At 37.5% G+C, this 17,704-nt stretch overlaps 1 protein-coding gene across 12 annotated transcripts in view; it reads left to right on the top strand.

Moving 5' to 3' along the window:
• The first annotated feature begins 282 nt into the window (after positions 1-282).
• ERBIN (erbb2 interacting protein) overlaps positions 283-17,704 on the top strand; it is a 126,737-nt gene continuing 109,315 nt past the window's right edge. For 4 of the 12 annotated variants that reach the window (XM_058563958.1, XM_058563957.1, XM_058563955.1 and 1 more), the window contains exon 1: positions 286-928. The gene's annotated coding sequence lies outside the window, so the exon portion shown is untranslated. Of the gene's footprint in view, positions 929-17,704 lie in introns of all 12 variants that reach the window. The other 8 variants (XM_058563954.1, XM_058563952.1, XM_058563948.1 and 5 more) reach the window with 5 other exon arrangements.

Genomic DNA, 17,704 nt, shown 5'->3' with positions numbered 1-17,704 from the left:
CTCCGTCTCGCGCTCGAGTGAATGTGGCGCGGCGGCGCGGGACGCAGCCTCGGCCCCTGCCGCGGCCCCGCGAGCTCCTGAGGAGACGAAGCCGCCGCCGGCGCGCACCCCCCGCGCTGCCCGGGGGAGCCTCCGCCGCCCGGAGGGGGAAGAAGAACGAGGAGGGGAGCGAAGGGACGGCGGCGGGAAAACGGGAGAGGAAGCAGAAGAGGGGTCGAGGGCGGGTAGGGAAGGCGGGAGGGACGGACGGAAGGACGGACGGCCCGACGGACGGCCCGGGGAGGGGGCCGCCCTCGAGGCTGTTCGGCCCCTCGGCTGCAGCTCGGGGCCGCGGCGGCGGCGGCGGCGGCGGCGGCGCGGGCGAAGGGCGCGGCAGGCGCTATCGAGACAATAACCGCGCTGCCCGGCTCGGGGGGCGGTGGCGGCCTAGCGCGGCCGAGGCTCGCCCAGCGCGCGGCCGCGTCTTCGCGCCCGCCGGCCGGGTTCCGCCGCCGTCGGGCGTGCGGGGCGCGCCGGCCTCCCGGAGCCCGAGGCTCCGCCGGCGCCCCCTCCCCTCCCGTCCCCTCCCCCTCCAGCGCGCGGAGCTGGTTTTCCGGGTTGCCCTGGACCGAGCTGGATCCTGCTTCTCGCCAGGGCAGGAAGTGAGTTTCGCACGGTAATTCCGGGCGGTGTCACGAGTGAAAAGTTTTTTTTTCGGCGGAGATCTTAGTTGGGGCTGGGAAACTCCTGCAAAACTCGAGACCAGGAAACCAGCCCGCTTCCCAGCCCCCACCAAAGCAACCTACTCTTCCTCTTGCGGGAGGCCGCTCCACATCCGCTCTTACCGGAGAGAGAAATTCGGCTGGATCCGAAGTGACTAATGAAGGGAAGGAAATCATGTCAGGCGAAGCGTTGAAAAAGCTGCCCTGAGACACTGCCCGACCGAAAGGTAATTTCCACGAAAAGTGTCTAGAAGTCACAAAGCTCCTGGGCCAGGAAAGAGAGGATAGTTGAGTGTGTTTCACTTTTTCCCAAGTGTCCCTGAATTCACCTTTGCTCATGTCGAACGGGATAGTGTTTTAGGTGCTAAATGGTAGAACTGATTTGTTTTCCCCCTTCTACCATCAGGACTCTGGTTATTTTAGAAGAGGTTGAAAGAATGCGGTGGGATGAAAAGTTTTAAGCAATCTGAAGAAAGAATGCCTTTGTTCAGCGCAAGGTCCAGAAGTTTTAGTTTCCCGGAACATATACAGTGTATATTTTTTATTTGTTAAGTTGCTGAACCGGCAACTTTGGTTTTAGAAGAAAGGTCGCTGCAGCGAGTGGTTTGCTGTTGTTGAGATGGCTGCCACATTTGTTTATACTGTTACCCATTTATTAGGCTTTTGCGTTCAGTCGTATATAGAGATTTTGTAGTTCCAACACTTAGAAATATATTTCGTTGAATTTATAAACAAAAACCTTTGCCATTCTGAGTCATTTTTCTAGGTGGGTAATATATTTCTTCAGTAACTTGTTCCTTTCAGACGCTTAGAACCTTATAATACTTGTATGGTTAATTAATTGAAAGCAAGGGTCTGCTAGAGTTTTTTGTAGCTGACCTAGTAGGAAGAAGGAGAGCGTAAGTGTTGTGGATAGTTACAATTAAAAAACAAAAAACAGCTATAAGTCGTTTGATTTGTTAGGACGTCTCTGCAGTTCAGATCAGAATATATAGGAAAGGAAGTAAAATGCTTCAAACGATTTTCTTGGAAATCACATTGTGATAAAGAGCTGTGCTTTTTGAATAGTACAGTATTTACATTTTTGTGTTGGCCCAAATGTTTTGGCTGGTTCTGCCTAATAAGTGATAGGTACCTGATGTAGAGGCAGGGATTAGTGATGCGTGAGAGACATTCCACCAGGCAGAGTTATAAACACTACTGAACCAATCGGTAGTCTTTATAGATCAAACTAGTTTTGGTCGCAGCAAACACAAAACGGTTTCTTCAGTGGCCTTTTAGTGTGTATCTTTTTTAAGTTTTTTTGTTTTTCCAGTACTTTTCTGGTAAAGGGAGGTGAAAGACAATACTGTGCTTTTGCATAAATATTAGATAAATATGGTGTTCCATTGTAGGTATATCTAAAATATAAATTGATGTTTAGTTTGCCCATGCTACCCCAAGAAAAATAGTTGGCTTTCTTTAGTCCAAAGAAGAGAAAAGGTAGGTTTTAAAGAGATCAAATTATTTCACAACTTGGTTTTTGTTACTTTATTAAGTATATTTCAAAATGAGACTCTTTTAACTATTTATTACTATATATTGTTTTGATATTTTCCCCAGAGCCTAGTCTCTGGAGATCCTTTTTTTTTTTAAAAAAAAATTCGTTGGTAAGATTTGTGAACCATCAGGTAATTCCTGTTAAGTCAAAGCTGCTTTATCAAGGAATTTAAAGTAAATAACTGATCTACTTTTTGATTTTGGAACGTATCATTAGGCAGCGAAGGAGGTTATTCTTGGGCATCTGAAAGAGCGGAACAAAATAAATGGCACTGAACTTCAGTTCCCTTATATGGCTTATACTTGGCCTCAGAGCAACAAAGCCTTAACAGAACAAGTCTTTTATAGAGAATTATCATTTTGAGCAGATATTTCTCTGCATTAGTAAATTTTATGTGTAAGAAATATTGTAGCATTTGAAAATAACTTCTTAAATTCCTGTTTTTAGATATAGTTCTTGATCGTTGTTTTTCTTTAGGGAGCAATAGTATGTTTAGATGTAGACCACACGTTTTTAAAAGTGAGATGTTCACCTTTGTAGTTGTCTTTGATTCCTTTTTTCCCCTCCACAAGGCAAAATTTACTTTGTGGTTTACTTACAATTTTTGTTAGTTTAGCACTGAATTAACTTCATGAATTTTAGGCTTTATACTATTGTCAAACTATAAATATTTTTAAAGCCTTGTTTAAAATGTGACAGTGGTTTGAAAAGAAGTTAAAAAAACAATAATCAGTTAAAATATTTTTAAATGGCTTCAAATTTTGTATATTCTTCTTAGTATTGTGTGGGTTTTCTTAGATTAGATTGGCAAATATAGAGTACTTCAAAGTGTTTGCTTATATTGCACAAATGCACATCTAATGCTACTGTTTATTGAAGGTACTTAGGAGTTTTCAATAGTGATAAACTTGATTCTTAACTAATTAATTCAGATATTACGTTATGAAGTCAGCCTGCTGTTTGAGAACAAGCTATTGCAAACTTTTCACATCTGAAAAGCTTACCAAGGTTCAAATATGGAAACCAAATTTTTATTGCATGTTGTTTCTTAATGAAGTGATAGCTATACAGACGTTTTACATGTACCACATTGGTACATCTCTAAAATTCAGTTATTTTAGAGATACAGTTGTGCATTCCATGACGACTTCACTCAATGATGGACAACATATATGACAGTGGTCCCATAAGATCAGTACCATGTAGTCTAGGTGTATAGTAGACTATATACCATCTTGTGTAAATACACTCTGATGTTCGCACAATGACAAAATTGACTAATGAATCATTTCTCAGAATGTATCCTGTCGTTAAGCGACTCATGCCTGTATTGGTATTGAGCTCTTGGTAGTACACAATACCTTACTTCGGTAAACACACTTTAAAATTTCAGAAAATTAGGGGCATACTTAGGCATTTATTTTATTTTTTTTTAATTTTTATTTTATTTATTTTTTCCCCCAAAGCCCCAGTAGATAGTTGTGTGTCATAGCTGCACATCCTTCTAGTTGCTGTGTGTGGGACGTGGCCTCAGCATGGCCAGAGAAGCGGTGCGTCCGTGCACGCCCGGGATCCGAACCTGGGCCGCCAGCAGCGGAGCACACGCACTTAACCACTAAGCCACGGGGCTGGCCCTGGCATTTGTTTTAAATAATTGCTTATAGATAACATGATTTAGAGTTTAAGCTGTTTTTGATTTAGAAGTAGATTATAGCAGTGTTTACAAAGTATTTGGGATTATGCAGAATTTTAGTCATGTTGGATAGCAAAGTAATTTGCTTTTCTGTAATTGCTACTTATCTAAATTCTCTTTAAACACACTTTGTTGCTTGCGTTTTTATTTTGACTCTTACCCTTGCTCATCCATTTCTCTGTTACATGCTTTGTTTTTTCTGGGAATGCCTATATTATAAAGTCCTAAAGATGTCTTTCTCTTTTCCTTTCCTGGTATCGTGTATTGTACCTGTGTAGCTGTTCACAATAGATCATTGCGTTTTTGAATGCACACTGTTTTCTCTGCCTTAGAAAATATATACGTGAATTATGCTCTATAATACCTACTTTTGAGTTTTCTAAGGAAATAAGCTTAGCATTTCTGCCTTCCACTTTTCTTTGATTTACTCCACATTATTTGTTTTTTGTTTCTTTCTTGGTGCCTGTCATCACTAACCCTGGAACCATACTACGCCCATTTTTCAGATTTACCTTTTAGCTTTCTCCTCTGTCCTAGGTTTTCTAATTGTAAAAAAGAAATCTAGCTATTATTCAGCTTTTTCTTCTAATACCTTTAGGTTCCTTTTATTACTGTACTTCCCGTATTTTCTTCATGTTCAGCTGTTGTTTCTTTTTTTTTTTTTTTTTGGTGAGGAGATCAGCCCTGTGCTAACATCTGCCAATCTTCCTCTTTTTTTCCTTCGCTGAGGAAGACTGGCCCTGGGCTAACATCCATGCCCCATCTTTCTCCACTTTATATGGGACGCTGCCACAGCATGGCTTGCCAAGCAGTGCATTGATGCGCGTCCAGGATCCCAACCAGCGAACCCCGGGCTGCCACAGCGGAGTGCGCGCACTTAACCCCTTGCGCCACCGGGCAGGCCCCACAGCTGTTGTTTCTTAATTATATTTTGCCCTTCTCCTCTTTTCTAAACTTTATTAGTCTGTATTTATACCTAAAGACTGTTCAAAACATGAGTAGAAAAAATTTATTTGATCAGCCCCATTTAATTCTGAATATTCCTTTTGCATTCCAACTCAGTTTACATGCCAGTATTTTAACCTAATATTCATTAATATATATATTTTTTAATTTATGCTTTGTTTCTTCCATTCTTTTTTTTCCCTTTAATACCTCCAAAATTACCTCTGTTAAGGTAAGATCAGGTTGCTATGTATTCTTGTATTAGGACTCTCTACAACCCCCTATACCTTCTTGTTTTATTATTCTTCTGGCTCTTAAAACACGCAAGCTTATGTCCTCTGTACTTTCCTTCTCCATTGTTCCTTTCCTTTTTGTCCTACCTCTCAAGTTAGAGGTCTTCTCTGTCATTGTCTCTAAAATTTTGAAATTGCCTTTCTTTGTTTTTATGAAATAAGCACAGTGGAATTCTATCACTCACTTTAGTCCTGTCACTTTAAATTTTGTTCCAGGTACCATTGTATGAAGACCTTGCCAGACTTTATAAATGATCGTATGTAAGACAATTGAAAAGAATATCTGAAAACTAAGTTTGATAAAAGAAGATTCTACTTATCTGGAGGTTATTTATCTATCTTTATGTATATAGAATGTAGTAGAAAAATTAGAAAATAATTGAAAAGACATCTAAGTAATCAAAGTGGGTGTAATAAAGTCAGGGGACTTCTTTCATAGGGACATCCTTATTCAGAGCCCATTTACTTTTGTACATAGTGAGCTGTTTCCTGCCTCTTTGGTCTCCTAGAAGGGGTGAGAAAGGCGCCTTGCCAGCATCGTGAAGTTATGGCCTGTGGTGTTATGGTGAGGGAATAGAAAAATGGAAGGAAGACTGAATAACTTAGAAAATACAGCAGTCTGAGACAGCTTGCTTTGGGGCAGAGTGCCTTATACATATCATTTGTCCTTAGAAAGATGCATTCTGTTACAGCATAGTATAATTACAAGTAATAGTAATATCCCTAAGGCAGCTGTTCTCACATTTTTCAGTCTTAGGATCCCTTTATATTCTTACAAATTACTGAGAACCCCACAGAGCTTTGGTTTATGTGGGTTATATTTATTATATTTCCCATATTAGAAATTTTAAAAAATTAATTAATTTAAAAATAACAATAAACCATTGCATATTAACATAACACTGTCTTTTTTAATTTTTATTTTTCACATAACACTGTCTTAATAAAAAAATAACTATTTTCCAAAACAAATCCTTAGCAAAAAGAGTGGTATTGTTATATATTTTTGCAAGTCTCTTATGTCTGGTTGAAGAGAAAACAGATCAATTCTCATGTCTGCTTCTACATTCAATCCTGCAATATGTTGTTTTGGTTGAAGTTATATGAAGAAAATCCAGCATTATACAGATGTATGGTTGGAAAAGGAAGTATTTTCTTTTCTTTCTTTTTTTTTTGTGAGGAAGATTGACCCTGGGCTAACATCCATGCCTATCTTCCTCCACCTTATATGGGACGCTGCTGCAGCATGACTTGACAAGTGGTGCGTCAGTGTGCGCCCGGGATCCGAACCTGCGAACCCCGGGCTGCTGCAGCGGAGCGCACGTACTTAACCGCTTGCGCCACCGGGCCAGCCCCAAGGAAGGAGTATTTTCATAGCCTTTTTAGATAATTGTGGATATTCTTTGATACCAAACTAAAATTTGACAAGTGGTAGTTTTTTAAAGGTTAGCAGCAATGTCGAATTTGTAATCATATTGATGAATTTTTTTTTGTTTTTTGTGAGGAAGATCAGCCCTTAGCTAACATCTGATGCCAATCCTCCTCCTTTTTTTTTTTTTTTTTTTTGCCAAGGAAGATTGTCCCTGAGCTAACATCTGTGCCCATCTTCCTCTACTTTATATGGGACGCTGCCACAGCATGGTGTGACAAGCGGTGTGTCAGTGCGCGCCCGGAATCCGAACCTGCAAACCCGGGGCTGCCTAAGCGGAGCGCGCACTTAACTGCTTGAGCCACCAGCCCGGCCCCCTTGATGAATTTTTCATTTCTTTTTACCTGAAAATCTGTGATTTATCTTGCACTTTGAATGAGTCTTTTACCTGTTCATGATTTTGTAACACCATGTATTGGTTGTTTGGGAAATACTGGTTCATTGAGTTACAGATTTTTTCTAAATGTTGACACATTTAATGATGTAGTAGCAAACAAAAACACAAAAATTTGTTAATATCACTGCTAATCTCATCAGAAAAGTCTTTAATACTGTGAAGCTTTTAAGGTGGCAGGGTGGCAGATACAAGTTTTCCACAATTCTGAATTTTCACTTGGAAGTTCAAATATTAATCATTCGTAACAAATACAGTTAATTTTCGCTTGAAGTTACAGGCTTGGTTTATTTTTGAGAAAATATCTGCCAAATTCCTGAGTTTGTATAACCATAGTTAGTCATTCGTTCTTTTAGATCAAAATGGTGTTCCATGAAAGAAAGGCTAATTTAGCTCATAACTCAAAGTAATTACACAAGTGCTTTTCCTTGAGATTGCCATTCCTTCACATAGACTATGAAAATGACATTGAAAAGTTGAGATTTGTTTACTGCTTCATTAAAGATATTCTTAAGTGAAAGTGGCATTTAAAAAGAAATCTGAGAATATGTAGTGGTGCTAGGATAGCTTGATGGCACTGCGTTTGTTTGCCCTAAGGTGGTAACAGTTTTATCCATCATTGCTTTTGCACCATTGCTGTCAATATAATGGGAAAGGGCAAATGATGTTTTAGGATTACTGTGAAAATAGTTTTGACCTTGAAGACTCCTTGAAAGTGTCTCAGGACTTCCAAGGCCCATGGACCACACTTTGAGAACCTAGATGGGTATTGGGATTTATGGAACTTTCATTACTTCTTTTGATTTTTATTTTTGGGCTTCTGGTATGAAATTCTGGGAGAATCCTGAGGCTTGATCTTTTAGCTCACTTCTTCTCAATTGTTTCCTTACTTTTTTGAGGGGGAGGGGGATTAGAGTTTCTAAGAACTCTTGCTTTTTCATAGGAGTTGATTTTTATTTTTTAGTTGTATATTTGGTCTACATGTAACTTCTTGAATCTCTGAGACATATATTGTTTTTACATTGTCTTCTGTTTTTTCTATTAACAGTATAGGAAATTGATCTTGTGCTTGGTATATTCATCATGTGTTTGGTTTTTACTCAAATATTAGATTTTTTGTTGTGGTTAAAGTTTTATATTATGGTCCGGACTATACTGTATTGGTCATTTAAGTGCATTTCCCCAGTCCAAGTGAATCTCTGTTCTTGCTTTGGTATATTTAGCTAATGGGTTTCTCCTTGACGGTATTTGGGTAGCTTGTCCTCTTACATGCATTTCCTCTCCCTCAGGAGATAATATTCCCCTATTTTCACAGTTAATGCTGCCCGAGTGTCAGATCTCCCACTGTACAGAGAGCTGTGCTGGAGGTCTTAACCATGCAGCTGTTCTACTATGGTTTTATTACCTGGCTGACTGCCCAGGACACACTTCTCCCAATCTTTCTTGCTAAGAAAACTTATCCTTTTTGGAGATCCCATTTTATGCTTGTTTTGTGTGTCTGGTTCCCCAGATGTGTTGTGTTTTGCTGTCATTTCCCCACCAATCCACTTTGTATTCTCTACCAATTCTTTTCTCTTCTTATCTGTAGATATACCACTCCCAGGCTTTTCACTACTGCTATAGATTTTTTGTAATTTTTTTTCATATTTTAAATTTGGGAACAATGAGAAATAAACAGAAAAGTTGGAAGCATAGTACAAAGAACTCTTTTGTTTTTGAACCATTTGACAGTAAATTGCCCACCCAGTGCCCATCACCCCTAAATACTGTAATGTTTATTTCCTACAAACAAGGACATTCTCCTGTATAATGACATCATAACCATCAAAATTAGGAAGTTAACAAGAATACATTACTAACACCTAAATCTTTTAGATGTTGTCCCAGTGTCTTTTAGAGCAGAAGGATTCCGTTTAGAATCGTGCATTAGATTTAGTTATCATTTCTCTTTGGTCTCCTTTGATCTGGAACAATTTCTGTCTTTCCTTTATGTTCAGGGCCTTGGCACTTTCGAAGATTATGGATCTAGTTATTTTGTAGAATACCCGTTAGTTTGCATTTCTCTGATATTGTTGGATCTTCGATTAGATTTTCATGATTAGATCTTTGGCAGGGTTATCATGGCAGTGATGCTGCATTCTTCTCATTGCATCTTATCAGGTGGCAGGCAATTTCAGTTGTCTCATTACTGATAATCACTGATTATGTGATTAAGGTTGTAACTGCCAGACATCTCCTATGTCAAGGTATTCACTCTTTCCTTATTTGTTTTTTTTTGTTTTTTTTTTTTCATTTTTTTGTGAGGAAGATCAGCCCTGAGCTAACATCCATGCTAATCCTCCTCTTTTTGCTGAGGAAGACCGGCTCTGAGCTAACATCTATTGCCAATCCTCCTCCTTTTTTTCCCCAAAGCCCCAGTAGATAGTTATATGTCATAGTTGCACATCCTTCTAGTTGCTGTATGTGTGATGCGGCCTCAGCATGGCTGGAGAAGTGGTGCGTCGGAGCGCGCCCAGGATCTGAACCCGGGCTGCCAGTAGCAGAGCGCACGCACTTAACCGCTAAGCCACGGGGCCGGCCCCTTATTTGTAATTAATAAATAATTTTTGTGTAGGTACTTTGAAACTATGTAAATATTTTGTTCTTCATCAGATTTTTAATTTATTCATTTATTTACATCTGCATATATTCATGGTTATATTCACTAGGTTATAATCCATTATCATTTATTCTGATTCTCAAGTTATTCTTGATTTGGCTAATGGGAATCCCTTCCAGCTGGCTTCTTTTCTGTTCTTTCTTTCTTTTTTTTTTTGGTTAGGAAGATCAGCAGTGTGTTAACATCTGCCAATCCTCCTGGTTTTTTTTTTGCTGAGGAAGACTGGCTGTGGGTTAACATCCATGCCCGTCTTCCTCCACCTTATATGGGACGCTGCCACAGCATGGCTTGCCAAGCGGTGCGTCAGTGCGTGCCTGGGATCTGAACTGGCGAACCCCGGGCCGCTGCAGGGGAGTGCGCGCACTTAACTGCTTGCACCACCGGGCCGGCCCCAAGGCTTATTTTCTTTTTGATGTAGCTCTTCCTTCTTTGAGCACCTCCTTGTATCTACCATGATATGATGTTCCAGACTTACTTTCAAACTTGCCCCAGTTATTTTTAGTGGATAATGGTACTTAGAAGCCAAGATCTGGGTACTACTTGTGCTCACTGCTCTTAGAGTGTTGCTGCTTCCAGGCCTTCTTAGTGTATAGAGCTACAGGATATTTTTATGTGCACACATGTGCACATTCACATTTACATCTATATTTATTTTGGTAAATATAGAATGATTTAACAATGATACCTCCAGTTCTAATCTAGCGCCATGGGGTTCCTTCTAATGTTTGCTTTTCCGTATTTGTAGTTTATCCCTGACAGTGAGAACTAGTTTTGTTTCTGTACTTTTTTTTTTTGGTAAGGGAGATGAGGTAAACATTTATTCAGACATTTTTAGTCAGATGTCCCTGTAGTCCAATTAATTTCCAAAGTATTTCTAAAGGGATAAAATTCTAAAATGTAATATTTCATTTAAGTGAAATATTTCATTTCTCAGTTATCCCGATGACTGTGTGAAAGGTGGAGGCAAAGAATCAGTACTTTTATTGTCTACACTGGATAAGGTCCTTGTGCAGATAATATTGGATCTCGATTTTAGTATGAGTGCAGTGATTTTGATGCAACTGTGTTTTTCCATATTGGGGTCATATTGTTTGTATGATCCCAAAGTTTGGAGCATGTGTCTTTCTTCCTGACAATGGAATCCTTGGAATTTCAAACCTTAGACCAATTCTAGAATCTTGGGCAGTGAAGTGGGGATGAGGTTATTTCATTTGTATTAGGGCCTTCAAGAATCCTGTAGCCTAAAAATGTATCTGCTTGCCAAGACTGTCACCCAGCCTAGAATAAGTTGGTTTGATTCCCTCATCCCTGGAGATTTTGAAAGTGATTTAGGAGGCATACTGGGATATCTTTTTGTGACTAGAATAGATTTATTCTCAGTCTTTTAGGAAAAGATACGGATCCTGGCAGCAGCAGATGGATTCTTTGGGTGCCCTGTTAAGCTCTGGGGACTTTAAAAGATTTAGTTCATTGTGCTGGGGCTAACTGCAGAATAGCAGAGACTGGGTATAGTAGATGCGGTTTGATTTGTCAGAGATACCCGATGTTAACATAGTGTCCTGTCTGCACTTTCTTTTGAAAACCATTCCCAAGTCACAAACTCTGGGGATCATCTTCCCTATCTTCCTCATCGTAGTTATTGAAATCAACACTTATTTCTGTCAATTCTGTCTTTTAAGTATCTATAGAGTGAGATACTGTAGTGTAGGCTAGGAAGGCTGGATAAGGTACAAACAGTGAGAGGCTTTTGATAGGCAAAGGGCTAAAACAGTTACCTTAATTTTTTTCTGGTTATAAAAATTCAAGTACGGAAATGTATACTCCAGAAGAAGAAAATTCTCCGTAACCCCTTCTCCCACTGATACTCTTATCAGTGTGTTGTGTATTCTTCTGAACACTTCTATACATATTCCAAGATGTCAGTGTGCATGTGTGTACATGTATAAGTGTCTTTAAATAAAAATGGGAGATATATTTCATGTATATATAAGGGGATATAGTAGATATGTATATGTGTTAATTAACATTAGCAGTGTTTCTGGGTTGTTGAACATGACAGTGCTATACAGAATGTATGTTTATTCTTTTACTCTTTGCACATATATTTTTGCACTTTTATATGAATTTTTTCTGGTGGATAAATACCCAAAGTGCATTTTGCTATGTATATAGTTAAAATTGATGCATAGAATCAAATTCCCTCTGAAGAGTGTATCAGTTTATACTTCCGCCAGTAGTATGTAAGAGTACCTCTCTATGCTTATTCTTGAACAAATTGGATATTAGCTGTCTTAATACTTGGCAAATCTGAGGCAGGCAATATAGTATAGTATATAAGATCATAAGCTTTGGAGTCAGATTGCCTAGATTTAAATCTACTTACTAATTGTGACATTGGCAAGATAAATGTAACAATTCTTTTAGGAATTACGTATTTGTGTGTCTTTTGTGTTGCATAATGGATTTAGTTAGTTTGTTGCTTATATGCTTTGATTATGGTGTTTGTTATGTAGAAATTAAAAATTTTTGGGGGGGCCAGCCCTGTGGCTTAGCGGTTAAGTGCACGCGCTCCGCTGCTGGCGGCCCGGGTTCGGATCCCGGGCGTGCACCAACGCACCGCTTCTCTGGCCATGCTGAGGTCGAGTCCCACATACAGCAACTAGAAGGATGTGCAGCTGTGACATACAACTGTCTACTGGGGCTTTGGGGAAAATAAATAAATAAATAAATAAAGTAAAAAAATTTTTTTTTTGAATTTATTTTTTTTTAGAAGTTTAAATTTTAATGTAGTCAAATTTGTCAGTCTATGCATTTTTTGGGCTTAATGATATTCTTAGAAAGGATTTGTGCCAAGATTAGAAAAATAATAACCTAAGTTTTCTTATTTTGTTTGAGTGAAATAATCATCTAGATTTATTCTCTCCAAATTTCTAACCAGTTGTTGTAACTCCATTTATTGAATAAATCATCCTTTCCTTCTAAAATTCTGTTTATCAATAGTAAATTCCCAAATATGTTTAAGTAATCTATGTCAATATTTTCTTTCTTATTGTTTTTGTTATGATAATACTATGCTATCTTGATTTTTTTTTTTTCTCATTATAGTATGCTTAATATCTGGAAGTGTCAATTTATTACTCTGCTTTTCAAAGAATTTTCCAGGTGGACTTGAGTCATTAAGTTCTAAAAATAATTCTTGTTGGTATTTTGATTGAGAGTGCTTTGAATTTTTAGATTAATTTAGGAAGTAATAGATGCCTTTACAATAGCGTATCTCTTTCTAGGAAGGTGAATTTTCTGTTTATTTAATAGTTTATGCCCTTCAGTGGAGTTTATGATTTTCTTCTTTCATATCCATGTTTCTTCTTTTTATGCATATTTCTTGGTATTATTAAGAAATATGTAATTTTTGTTAAGTTTATTTCAATAACTTAATTGAGGCAGGGTGAGAGCTGCTGCTGTTCTGAATAGGGCTATTTTGTTAATTGTATTCTTATCTGCATATTTAAATAGAGGGAGGTTAATTTTTCATATGTTTATTACATACTGGATTCTACTGAGGACTAAAAAACTAATAGATTTTTAAATGATATGCTTGGATCTTCTCAGTATACAATTATAAATGCACTAGTAATAGCACCTTTTATTTTTAATTGAATCATAAATATATTAATATATTTTATAATTTAATATGCATACTAACAAGTACTTAATAACCCATCTTTTTGTTTTCTTTTTCCTTTGGTGAGGAAGATTGGCCCTGAGCTAACATCTGTGCCCATCTTCCTCTATTTTGTATGTGGGTTGCTGCCACAGCATGGCTTGATGAGTGATGTAGGTCCACGCCCAGGATCCAAACCCACGAACCCAGGCTGCTGAAGCAGAGCGTGTTGAACTTAACCACTATGCCACTGGGCCGGCCTCATAACTTTTTAACTACAAAGTTCTTCCCTTAATTTCCTTGTATTGCTTGAGATCATCCTCCAACATTAGGATAGCCGTCTGATTAATTTAATCTTCGATAAGGGGATTGGGATTTTTATTGCCACCCAGGAGCTTCCATTTAATCACATTGCACTTGCTTTCTCTAGCATTGTCTGGCTGTGGGAATGGGAAGGGGAAAAAGAAAATTTGCTGACGTTGAGTGTTCTTTGTTAGAGAAGCAAAAATCCTTGGGTTGATATAAGAAGTTGGTCCCTTCCACTACTGTTCTGCTCCTTAACTGCCTCTTGAAGGTGTCTTCAGTTACAGGAGAATGGCTTCTTGAACCTTGTAGTTCGTTAATTGCTTTTTGATTTATCTCTGAGAAAAATAATACTAATTATAAACATTTTCCTTGAACTGCTTAGTATTTAGTGTGATGCACAGTAATAATTAGGAATATCATTAAATGATAGTTATTTTGGTCCTTGATTTGATTATAATAGTAAACCCTCTACTTAATGTAGTTTATACACACAATAAATGTTTCCCAAGAGATCTTTGCCACTGCTTACACCCTAGGGTTTATTTTTGTCAATTTACATATTTCACTCAACTTGATCTTATATTTCCTTGCAATATATTTAATAGATAATTTGATGTAAATGAAAGATATGTTCCCCAGAATGCTGATGTTTTCCTCATATTCAGTGGATTTTATCACTCAAAATGACTAGCTTAGACATAGTCTAGTCTAGGTAACCACCCTTCCTTTCCTTTTTAATTAACAGAAGAGGAAACTGTTGGCCCAGAGGGGGAAGTGAAATCCGAGAGGTCATTTAGTTTGTAGTGACATAAGTAAGATTGGAAAAATAAATCCAGGTTTCCTGATTCTATTGGTTTTTCCCTTATACCAGCATTTTCCTAGGTATGTTCTGAAGTAGAGTCTCTTTAGAATAGCACTATTTTTTTTAGTGCCGAATGTTTATTTTATTTTGTGCCTCTTTTCAGTTCTTGTCATTTCCCTTCCCCCAGCTTTATTGAGATATAATTGACATATAACATTGTGTAAGTTTAAGGTGTATAGTGTGTTGGTTTGAAACACGTTTCAATTTGGTTAGCACTGTTGCATTAGCTAACACTTCCGTCACGTCACATAATTACTTTTGTTGTGGTGAAAACATGTAAGATCTACTCTCTTAGCAACTTTCAATATATCATACATAATATATATTGATATACTACAACTTTCAATATATAATGCGTAATATATATAATACAGTATTGTCAACTATAATCAATCACAGTGCTGTACATTAGATCCCTAGAACTATGCTTCTTTTTTTTACCCCCAGAACATTTTTAATAGGTGTTATAGAAAAAAGTCTGGGTTCACATAAATGAGGAAACGTTGGGTTATACACTGTTTTCTCTCTTTGGCAGATGCCAGTTTGTCATAGATGATTGTTTTTAGTTTTAGAAATAACTGGAATACAGCTCAGTTTACAAAAAAACGTTAGCATCAGCATTTGAGACAAGAAGTTCCGTGGAAAGATTTATCCTAAAGCAGTGTGTAATTTGTAATCTCAGATTTTTAAAAGTAGACTTTATTTTTTGGTAGTTTCAGGTTTACAAAAGATAGAGAGGAACGTATAGAGTTCCCATATACTCTACCTCTTCCCCGTATTATTAACTGTGGTACATTTGTTAGAATTAGTGAACCAATATTGATAACATTATTAACTCGTAGTTTACATTGGGGTTTGTGGTGTACATTCTGTGGGTTTTGACAAATGTATAATGACATGTACCCACCGTTGTTACTAATAAGAGCAACGGTGTATTCAGTGGTGATAGTTTGTGGATAAGTGAAATTAATGACAGCAATATTAAAAGGGATGGGAGGAAGGAATTGGGAATACTCTAAGTTACTTGCATTACTTGAGAAGATCAAATTACTTTTTACTGGCATATATGTAGGAATAATGTAATATAGATAATAAAATTACCTATGTTGAATATTTGGAAACTGGTTTTTAAAGAAATGATAAACTTTTGGTAATTCATATCCACGGTTTCCGGAAAATTAAAATTTAAATGTTGGCCTGTTTTATTTCTGAGCTACAGGCAAATGATTATAGATGAAAATGGCAGCATTCTCGTCATTAAATTTTTTAGTCATTGTTCTACGACTCCTACTTGGCCTCTTTATATACATTCTACTCATCCATCAAGCCCAACTCAAGTCGTTTCCACTGAAGCTTCCCCAGATATTTGAGAAATTTTCTCTTCTTTGGATTTATAACAAATTTTTTTTGAAATTGTAGTAAAATACACATAACATAAAATTTACTATCTTAACCATTTTTAAGTGTACAGGTCAGCGGTATTAAGTGCATATTGTTGTGCATCAGTTACCACCATCCATCTCCAGAACTCTTTTCATCTTGCGGAATTGCACATCTATACACATTAAATAATAACTCCCCATTCCTTCCCCCTTCCTCCGAGCCGCTGGCAACCACCATTCTACTTTCTGTCTCTAAGATTTGACTACTTTAAGTGCCTCATATAAATGGAATCATATAATATTTGTCCTTTTGTGTCTGGCTTATTTCACTTAGCATAATGCCCTCAGTATTCATCCATGTTGTAGCATGTGTCAGAATTTCCTTTTTAAGGCTGAATATTCCATTGTATAGACTGTATTCTGCTTAACTATTCATCTGTCATGGGCGCTTGGGTTGCTTCTGCACTTTAGCTTTTGTGAATAATGCTGCCATAAACATGGGTGTACAGATATTTTTTTGAGACCCTACTTTCAATTCTTTGGGTATATACCCAGAAATGAAATTGCTAGATCATATGGTAATTTTATTTTTAATTTTTTGAGGAACTGCCATGTTGTTTTCCACAGTAGTTGTGCTATGTTACGTTCCCATTAACAGTGCATAAGGGGTCTAATTTTAACACATCCTTGCCAACACTTATTTTCTGTTTTTTTGTTTGGTAGTAGCCATCCTAATGGATGTGAGGTGGTATCTCATTGTGGTTTTGATTTGCAGATGAGTGATATTGAACATCTCTTCATGAGTTTATTGGCCATAAGCACTTTTTTCTGTACTTATTTGTATATCTTCTTTGGAGAAATGTCTGTTCAAACCCTTTGCCCAGTTTTGAATCAGGTTGTTTTGTTGTTGTTGAGCTTTAGGAGTTCTCTGTATTCTGGATATTAATCCCTGATCAGATATATGATTTGCAAATATTTTCTCTCATTCTGTGGGTTGCCATTTTACTCTTGTTGATAGTGGCTTGATGCACAAAAATTTTTAAATTTTCATGAAATCCAATTTGTCTGATTTTTCTTTTGTTGCCTCTGGCTTTGGTGTCATAGCCAAGAACTCATTGCCAAATTCAATGTCATGAAGCTTTTGCCCTATGTTTTCTTCTAAGAGTTTTAGTTTGGATTTATAACTTTAAAAAGTGCTTAGCTATTTAATTTAAAACTTAAATATAGAAACTGTTTTGTATTATTTTCTAATTGTTCTTGGATATTTTGGTTAGCCTAACTCAGTTTTTTCTTTTTTAAGTAAAAGTAAAAATGCTAGCATTCTTCTCTCTTCCCCCAGTTTATAAATGTTTTGTTTCAGGCTTCTCTTTGGGATTAAACCTTTTATTTTGAGATAATTGTAGAGTCACATACAGTTTTAGGAAATACTTCAGCGAGATCTCAGGTAGTTTTTACCCATTTTCCCCTTGAGGCAGCATCTTGCAGAATTATAGTACAGTATCCCAACCAGGATATTGGAATTGATAGTCAGGATTACTGAATAGTTCCATAATCAAAAGAATCCCTATTATTGCCCTTTTATTACTATTATGCCCATCTCCCTCCCTTACTCCCCCTACTCCCCTATTTTTGTCTTTTCAAAACTGTATAAGTGGAATCATATAGTATGTAACTTTTGAGTTTGGCTTTTGCACGCAGCCAGATTCCCTGGAACTTCATCCAAGTTCTTCTTCCTCATAGTAATATTTATTCATTTTTATTGCTGAGTGGTATTCCACAGTATGGATGTACTACCAGTTTGTTTGTTTAATCATTTCACATTGAAGGACATTTACGTTG

Source organism: Diceros bicornis, chromosome 20, assembly GCF_020826845.1.
Source record: "Diceros bicornis minor isolate mBicDic1 chromosome 20, mDicBic1.mat.cur, whole genome shotgun sequence".
Lineage (NCBI taxonomy): Eukaryota > Metazoa > Chordata > Mammalia > Perissodactyla > Rhinocerotidae > Diceros > Diceros bicornis.
Note: the sequence above shows the minus strand (reverse complement) of the source record. Positions and strands in the feature narration are given on the sequence as shown.